Source organism: Artibeus jamaicensis, unplaced genomic scaffold (genome assembly GCF_021234435.1).
Source record: "Artibeus jamaicensis isolate MK-2021 breed Jamaican fruit bat unplaced genomic scaffold, CSHL_Jam_final contig_851, whole genome shotgun sequence".
In the NCBI taxonomy this organism is placed as follows: Eukaryota; Metazoa; Chordata; class Mammalia; order Chiroptera; family Phyllostomidae; genus Artibeus; species Artibeus jamaicensis.
In genome coordinates this window covers 21,393,396-21,399,797 of record NW_026521986.1, presented here as the reverse complement: position 1 = coordinate 21,399,797, position 6,402 = coordinate 21,393,396, and positions in this window count along the sequence as shown.

Here is a 6,402-nt window from a genome sequence, read left to right as displayed (position 1 = left end):
TTAGTGGTCTCAAAGTCTTGTCTCTGGAAAAGCAACTCAGCATCACCTAGGAACCCATTGGGAATGCAGATGTCCAGTGCCACGTGACTCAGAAATCCTGAGGACAGAGTTCAGGAGCAAGCCCTCCAGGCAACTAGACACCTACAGAGGAGAGAAGACCACTCCTCAGGTCAGAACGCCCCCCCGACTATAACTACCTAAGAGACAATGGCTGCTTTAAATTCAAGGTCTTGGATGGTTGGCCAACAACTCTCCATGAATGTCCTACTCCACCAAGCGCTCTTTTCCTTTCTCAATTTACCTGTCCCGATCTTATCTGTGCTGCGTTGTATTGCTTCAGTGCTAATTCTAAATATTTATACCTATATGAGGGGGGACCCCCCAAAAAGAATTATCTTCTGGAATGCTGGCCCCTTGTAATGCAGGCTTCTCCTGCTAGGCTAGTGGTCTAGGAACCCATCTGTATCCGTGTACCAGTTGGTGGTGGTGTGAGGTGCTGCATTTGATTGACTTCAGTAAAGTTTTCTGAAGACTCTATCAGTGCGTTTCCCCATTCCTAATGGGTGATTTATGAGCTCACGTGCCCACACTGCACCAAGTGTTCAGTAGTTTTTAATGAAAAATGGCATGGCCCTCATGTCCCACCCTCCCCGTTCACCAGATCTCACCCCAAAATCGCTTTCGTTTGTTTGTTTCCCTGGATGAAAAATATTCTCAAAGGGAAATGTTCTGCTGTTGTGGAAGAGCTGAACCAAAAATGGCAGAAGGACTAAAAGCCATCAAAACTGATGAATTAAAAAACTAGTTTGAGCCATGGAAACAATGTTGCTACATGTATTGCATCAAATAGAGAATACTTTGAAGATGATGGAAATTTAAATATGTAAGAATACACAATTTTTATAAATAAATGTCAGGTGTTTTGGGTCTTCCTCTTATACTTGTATGAAGCCCTTGTGAAAATTATTTAAATTTAAATCTGAGTACCATAAAGATATGCAGTAATTTAACCCTAAGGACTACTCATTGATGGTGAACTTGGAAACATTATAACATGTTTCATAGTGTTCTCTAATTATATTTTGTATAATTAGATGTATGCAACCTGCTCATTCATGCATACTACTTATGTGAGTTCATGATAGTTATATGAGAAAATTTCTCAAATTAAACAATTCGGTATTATATTACATGAAGAATAGATGTAGTACACGTTTTTAGGAACATTTAAACTAACAATTTCATAGGGGATGGAGAGGCACAACAGTTACAATAAAGGAAACAAACATATAACGGCAGAAAAGTCAAGATAATCATGAATTTTTGAGGTAAAAACTCTTTCTAGAAATATCAAGACAGGTTGTGGATTAGAGGTGTCCAACCTGTAGCCTGCAGGCCATGCATGGCCCAGGATGGCTATGAATGAGGCCCCACACAAAATCGTAAATTTATTTAAACCATTATGAAAATTTTTTTGTGATTACATGTCACGATGTATTTAAGGTGTGGCCCAAGACCACCCTTCTCCTTCCAGTGTGGTGCAGAGACACCAAAAGTTTGGACACTCCTGCTTGGAACCTTCTTCCCCTCCTGTATGTAATTGAATGGAAATTGAATTTTGATGATAAAATTTTTTTCTAGAAACATCAGGATGGGTTGTGGCTTTAGAATCTTATTTCCACTGTATGCAATTTGTATATGTGTAATTTTAATTATTTAGCAAATGTTTTATTACAGAAAAGGAAAGTTTACTATGAACATAAATTGTGATCAGACAATAGGGGAGATTTAAAGCACCACAGAATAAAATGTTTTTATGAAGTTCCTCATGGAGGTAGACTAGGTCATCTCCAAGGCCACCTTGAATTTAGAGCACAGAGTTTCATTCCACAGGGGCAGGGTATGTGTTGAATGGCTATCGGGGGCTTGAGACAAACAGTGCTGTAAAGAATGAAGGAGGGGAATCAATGGTAAAATTTCGGTGAAATATCTCTTTCAGTAAAGTAAATGAAGATGGCTATTCTGTGTTTTGTTACCATGGATGAAATACTTCTGCGAAGCCTCAGAAGGCTCCTAAGAAGGAAGCAAGGGAAGTGTACTTCCATGATTCTTTTTGCATTAAAATGTATTCTGTAAAGTGTAGCAAATCAAAGCAGAGACACTAAAATATTTTTTGAAACAAAGAACAAAGTGAAGAAAGAAAAAAAAGCAAAGTTATTGCCAAGATCCCCTCTGCCTTAGACCAGATGGTTCACTTTTTGTAAATGCAACTTTGGCAATACTGTGTCAAATGCTTTGGTTGTAACCCTTGACAAGAGTAGCTTGATGATAAGGCACTGCTTCTCCGAAAAGCAACAGGTGCACAGAGCTTCAGCTGGTGACTCTTCCTTTAAAAGAGTTCTAATTTAACCTGAAAGCTAGCTGCTGCTAAGCAGGCATATGAGTTGCCTTCAGCGAATGAGCTACTAACTTGTTTTATTTGCTTTGGAATGAACTGCGTGTGAATGATTAGGGCCGCAGTGTGATATCACACACTCTTTTTCTTTAAAAAAATCAAGACTTACTAGAGATTTGGGATAAAAGCCATAATGAATACTAAAAGTTTCCGGAACCAACTACCCAGAATGCATTTAATTAAAGGCATTGTATTGGTTTCTATTGTAACAACTTGCCACACATGCAAGCTTAAAAACACAAATTTGTTGTCACACAGTTGTGGTGGGTAGAAGTTGGCTGCATGTTTCATTAGGGCTAAAATCAAGATGCCAGCAGATCTTTATTTCTTTCTGCAGGTTTTAGGGAAGACTTTGTTCCCTTGCCTATTCCGGATTTTTATAGGCTGCCACATTTTTTGCCTCATGGTTGCTTTCTCCTTCTGTAAAGCCAACAGTATTTCATCTCTCCCCAGTCATTCTTCTGAAGTCAATTTTCCCTGACTTTCATTTTGTGTCTTCATTTCTAACCAGCCATGTTGGAGTAGTGGCAATTTCTCAGTATATACAGTGTACTTTACTTTCCCTTTAAGGTTTATTAATTATATTCTTCCCCACATATTGTCTTAATAAATAATCTAAAGCCTAAAGACTGTGAGCTATTAAAACATTTTTGGGGCTGAAATTTGTGAGTTTTTTTTCCCAAAACAAATTAAAGCTGATTAAGAAATTTTCAGGAAAAAAAGAAATCTCAACTGGCACTCTGCTCATTTAGAATGTTACTGTTAAACAACCACTGATTAACTTTCACTCTTCAGCAAAAACATTTTCTATGTGTGTAATCTTAATGCCCTCACAAGTGCTTAATTATAAAAAACTAGAGGTTACTATAAAACATAAATTGTGATAAGACAATAGGTGACTATTTAAAGCATCACAAAATGTTATCAATGAAAGTCATTTAGAGCTCTAACAAATATTCATTACTGGTCTGTAGAGAGATGCTTGTGGGCAAATGCCTACGCTATTTTTATGTTATACGAAAATATATCCTTAGCTGAATAAGTGTATTGATTAGAAATATAGTCTTCTAAAAATGATTAATGCAGTTCATGAATTTATATTAAGTCATCTTCGATTAGTACAAACATTATTCTGATTTCTTCGTATCAGTGGCCCAAGACCTGACCAATCAGAAGGGAAAGCTGCTGAATACAACCAGCATGTTATGCAGGGGGCGGGGCACTTGGCTTCATTGTGGTTGACTTGGACATAGGGGCATTTATTTAAAAATTAGTGTTTCAGAGGATCACTGGGAGCTAGAGAAGTAGGTTTGGGCATGGGAGAAACTTAGTGAGCTCCCAAGGAACAAAGAACAACAGAACAGGCTGTCTAGATGCTGACTTCTGGGATACTGCAAAAATGAGCGTAGGACCCCATTGCCTTCAGGAAGGAAGTGTCAGAGAATGGACATAGAAGGTGCAGAGGAGGGAGGTACAGTCACTTCTGCTACCTCTGACTAGGAGAGCATGCCAACCAAGTGAAGGCAACTTCCCCAAACGAAACCAAGGTGCACTTCAGAGAGAGATGGGCTGCTGGACAGCAGCAGGAATGACACATGTTTATTATTTCTTAATATAATTGTTGTAGGTAGAAATTAGGCTCTCTCATGGGCTCGGGAAGAGCATATCCCAAGGTCTCACGCCCAGGAGACTGTGGTCTGGCATGGCTTATTTGTGTAGAAATAGAAGCTGCCCCTGGGTTTTCAATGCCCCATCTCCCTCTGTTCTGCCATGGAAAAAGTCCAACCATGTCCTCAGCAAAATCAAGACAAAACACAGTGTCCAGAGTTTTGGCTTCATATTAAAGTCAAGTCCAGTCCAGCATCTGGGACTGGACTATACAGTCCAACACTCATCTAGCTTAGTGAGTGTTTCCAGCTGCAGTCCATTGCAAGCTCCCTTGTGGAGCCCACACAGCCCCGGGCCATGCAACTGCTAGGACCACATGGCCGTGGGGAGAATAGATACATGCACAGTGCAAGTGTGGGTCATTGGAGGAAACTCAAGGGCTGCATGCCCCCAGGCAGGAGAGCACACAATAGGGAGATTGCATCACCAGGTTGGGGGTGGGGTGGGAGGAGAGAGGGAGACCGAGAGAGAGGTTATCTGTCGCCCCGGGGTTATACTAACTCGGGCTTGGGATGGACAAGGTGCTTTTTTAAAAGAAGCAATCAGTTTCCCAGGCTTTCCCAGGCTTCGGGTGGGTTTACCTCCCAAACAATCCCTTATTTTCCTTGGTTAGACTGACAGGCCCCTTTGTTCAAGCACCTCCCCCTGCACCATTTTGACTTCTATTGTGCTCTGCCTGCCTTCCCCTGCTCCCACCTGGCACTCTGGTTCTGAGGGGAGGAGGGAGGAATGTTAATCCCCGTGGTGGAGCAACGCTGTGGTCCCTTGGAATGTGAAGAGCTATAGCTTCCTGGTGGGGTAAACAGGCTTATGTTCTCCATTTTATTAAGATCGAGGTCTAGTTGCCTTTGCTCTCTTTTCTTTATCGATATCTATTGAAATAGCCATGGTAACTTCATGGAATACAAGGATCTCCCATCAATCCTTAAAACATATTTTCCTTCCATCTCATTGTTGGTGGTCTATCTACCAAGGACAGCCATGATTGTTTTCAATGGTATTTATCCAGATTTTTGTTTATTTTTATTCATTTTACTGTATTACAGATTATCTGCTATATTATGTTTATATATCTGAATATATATGAAACAATATATTTCTTACCCACAGGAAGACAAAGAAAAGAAAAAAAACACACCTAACATTGCAACCAATTTGTAAGTAAGCATCATGTAAACTTTGTGCACATAAATACCAACAAAGTTTAGAGAAGGAGCATAAATGCCAGAAACACTTAAACTGTATTCTTCCTTATGCCAGAAATGTTCAACATGCCCAACTGTAAATAACAAATCAGTTTACCTTTATAACTTCAGGGCCTATTGTCTTTCGATTATGGATATTAATGTCAATAACTCATGGGATTAAATTGCGTAAATTAAAACATTGATAAATCACAGGGCCTGGCATTTAATAGGTGCTCACATATGTGCTGATGCTATTAATATTAATTATTATTATCTTATTATATTAAAAGTAGGTTGGTTGTGGTAGTGAACTTCAACTTCAGCAGAAGTTTCCCTGTGGTTGGTTCTAAAATAGCCTCCGAAACGATTCACTGAGAGCACTGCTGCTTTGACGGTAATCGGCGCTGCGCAGATTTGCAAACAAACAGGAGACGTAAAGTTCTCGGTGGTGTGTTGTTTCTCAGTGTAGAATATTAGGAATACTGGGCTCTCTGATTTGGACTCAAGATCACCTGACCTTCCACTTTTCATCACAGTCATTGTTACTGCTGCTCCAAATACCTCCTCCAGACCATCCTCAGGAGGACATGTCCTGCTGTTCGTAGTTAAGCTGGAAGAGGCAGCACTAGTTCTCAGCCAACTATTTTCATCTTTGATGAGTTATTGCAAAATATATTTAGATTCAGTGCTCCAAATTCGAGATTAAAAAAGGAGTTGGTAAAGAATAAGACCGGCATCTTTTCCTTCTTTCACTTCTACAATGCCACAGATCAACTTAGTGGGAGAATTTTTAATTTTGTTGAAAACAAAGAGAAATTTCACATAACCAATTAAATACAACTTCCATTTAATTTAGAATGGGAATTTCGAAGAATGATGAAAAATTTCTTCTGAAGATATCATTTTAGAAGCAGGGTTTTTTTTTCCTTAAAAGAAAAATTCCTTTATCCTGAAACGGTTTAAAAACGTCATGACCTTCCTTGGCCCTTTACCTTTATCTGGAAAAGATCTACGGGCGTCCATCCTTGAGTTAGCCCAACTTCTCCAATATTAAGTGTTTCATGAAGCACCTACAGGGTGCAATGTGCTTAG